Consider the following 2,858-nt stretch of genomic DNA (forward strand, 5'->3'; position numbering starts at 1 on the left):
CTAGCCATATGATGTTTTTAAATGTATGTCACAGGCCAGGCACAAAATAGAGCATATTATTGAGTTCCTGACTAGACTCAATTTGCATATCTTTTTAAATTTCATGTATTTAATAATTTTTCACCTCCCTGCCAAAAAACATACCTTTACTGAGAAACCAAACAAATTGTTTTTCACATACAGCCTATTGTGAATAAGTTTTATGCTAAATAAGTCCCATCGCACACATGTGGATGCACTCTGACCTTACTTGCTTTTCTCTCCAGGCTTCCTGATTGCATTCCTCTCACTCTCATGCTCAGATTTGCTTCCTGACCACTAGACTGTGTCATTAGTTATGACTCATCAGTTGTGGCATAATCATATCAATTCCTGCCCAATGTCTTCTGTCCTCATTTAAATACAAATTTTTCTTCTATTGCTAAGCTTTCAAATATGTTTTATTCACTGTGTCTTGTAATAAAAGGTGAAACAGCACAGTCTGCACTTGGCAGCAAGAGGGGAAAAAAAAGTTGTTTGTAGCATTCAAATTACTCATGCATTTTTCTGAGTGGTTTCTTTACTTTTTAATCATCTAACAACTATGTTGTCACATGCATATCTGCTGATTAGAGCATTATGTGTAAGTAGTTATTTTCAAAGTCATCAATCATATAGAGACTTTTGTTTGTTGTTTTTTTTTTAAATCATTGCCCAGCCATATTAGAAGTTTGTTATTGCTATTAAGAGCTAGTTGGTTCTAACTCATAATGACTCTGTATAGGGCTTCCAAGGTGAGACTGAAGGTCCTGATACTTCTTTTATCTGTATTTTCTGAGTATCATCCTTTTAAAAGGGACAAGAAACTCCAAACTCTTGAACCTGAATGTACAGGGCACTTATTATTGTAAATGAATTTTCTTTGTTTTTAATGAAAAATAGTGAGTTTGGTTTAAGATTCTCTTTTAGTTTTGTCTGTCTGCACAAAAACATTTGGGTTTATTATTTTCCTTTTTATATTTTTTAATAAGACCATCTCCCCATTGTTTTCTCAATTTCTCAAGGGTGCATGGCATTTATATAATGATACTTTTATGCTATTTATATACATAAATAAGATTAAAGTTAATTAAAGTTCACTTATTAGAGACAGATTACTTAATTTTTAATGGTTTAATATGAAGAAATGTGGGGTGATATTTGCAAAGACCACATGCAAATCATGTTGAATATCATGTAATTTTATCTTGTCTCTTTTTTCTCAATCTCAAATATCTTTATTTGCAAAGATTTATTGTTACAAGTGTAACTAAGTCCTTCATAATATACACAGAGTGAAAGAAAATGGGCTCCCTTTGAAAAGATTATATATTTTTTATAAGATTTTTAAGTTAAGCCCTAATTATAGCAACTTTTGCTTCCTACATCAAACATAGGAATCTTTAGTATTTTGAAGCTATAAAAGTTAATTTGAACCTTCTTATTTATTATTATTATTTTTTACTTCTGTTTAAGATGTAGGCTGTTGCACAGCATAATGCTGCTGTTGTGAAGTGCCATCTAGTGGGTCCTGACTCATAAAGACCTTGTTTAGCATTTCCAAGGAGCAACTGGTGAGTTTGAACCCCCAACCTTGAAATTCAAACATACTTCCAGTCCAGTGCTTTTCCCACAGTGCCACACCAGGATAATGCTACCACCCTAAAAATGAGGAAAATCTGATTAATCAATGAAATCCTAACTTGTACTCAACTCATCAGAGAGATAAAGTTATAAGACAAGAAAGTAACCTAAATCCCAAAAAATAAGACAAAGCCCTTTAAAGGGAAAACAGGATCCACATTTTTTTTTTTGGCTAGTAACATGATGAAGGGACAAACTACTATAATAAATTGGTATGAGGAAGTTGATTGAAATTTTTGAAAACATTGTTAAAAGTCATGTCCGGGTCAACGCGTTATTTTGGAATAGTGGGAGGTCGCAACAGGAGTGTTCATACTCTAAAATAAAGAAAAACTCACTCTCGCTAAAATGAGTACAGACTGGATTACTTGAGTGTTTGTCGGTATCAACAACAACGTTTCTTTTCTCACAATAGGAGCAATTGATAGTCTGTTGATAGTCTGCCCCTGACCTTGTTTTTGCTGATAAATATTGATCTTTTCCACTGTCTTGTTCCACAAATGTAGTCAATTTGATTTCTGTGTATTCCATCTGGTAAGATCCATGTATTTATCTTTTATGCTATTTATAAAAGGTATTTGCAATTCAGAAGTCATTGGTCTTGTAAAATTCTTTCACACAATATCCAGCATAATTTCTATCACCAAGGCCATGTTTTCCAACTTTTGATCCTTCCTGGTTGTCTCCAATCTTGCCATACCAATCATCAGTAATTATCAATACAACTTCATTGCATGTTAGAACAATTTAAGACTGAAGAAGTTGATTTCTAGTATTGTTTAGTGTTGTTGAGTTGTTTGTGACTCATAGCTACCCTATATAATGTTTCCAAGGAATAGCTGGTGGGTTCGAACTCCCTACTTTGTGGTTCATTCTCCAATGCACATTCAATTTCATCATCACTGACTTTAGTGTTTGGTACGTAAATATAAACAATAGTGGTATTAACTGGTTTTCCTTGTAGGCATATGAGTACTATCCCAACACAGACAGCATTGTTCTTCAAGACAGATCTTGATATGTTCTTTTTGATGATGAATGGAACACACCATACCCTTGAATTTCTCATTCTCACCCTAATAAACCATATGATTATCAGATTCTAAATCACAAATAGCAGTTCATTTTAGCTCAATTGTAGTTGTTATTATTAAGTATCATCAAGTCAGTTCTGACCAATAGCAAACCTGTATAGG

This window comes from Chrysochloris asiatica, unplaced genomic scaffold (assembly GCF_000296735.1).
Source record: "Chrysochloris asiatica unplaced genomic scaffold, ChrAsi1.0 scaffold00017, whole genome shotgun sequence".
Lineage (NCBI taxonomy): Eukaryota > Metazoa > Chordata > Mammalia > Afrosoricida > Chrysochloridae > Chrysochloris > Chrysochloris asiatica.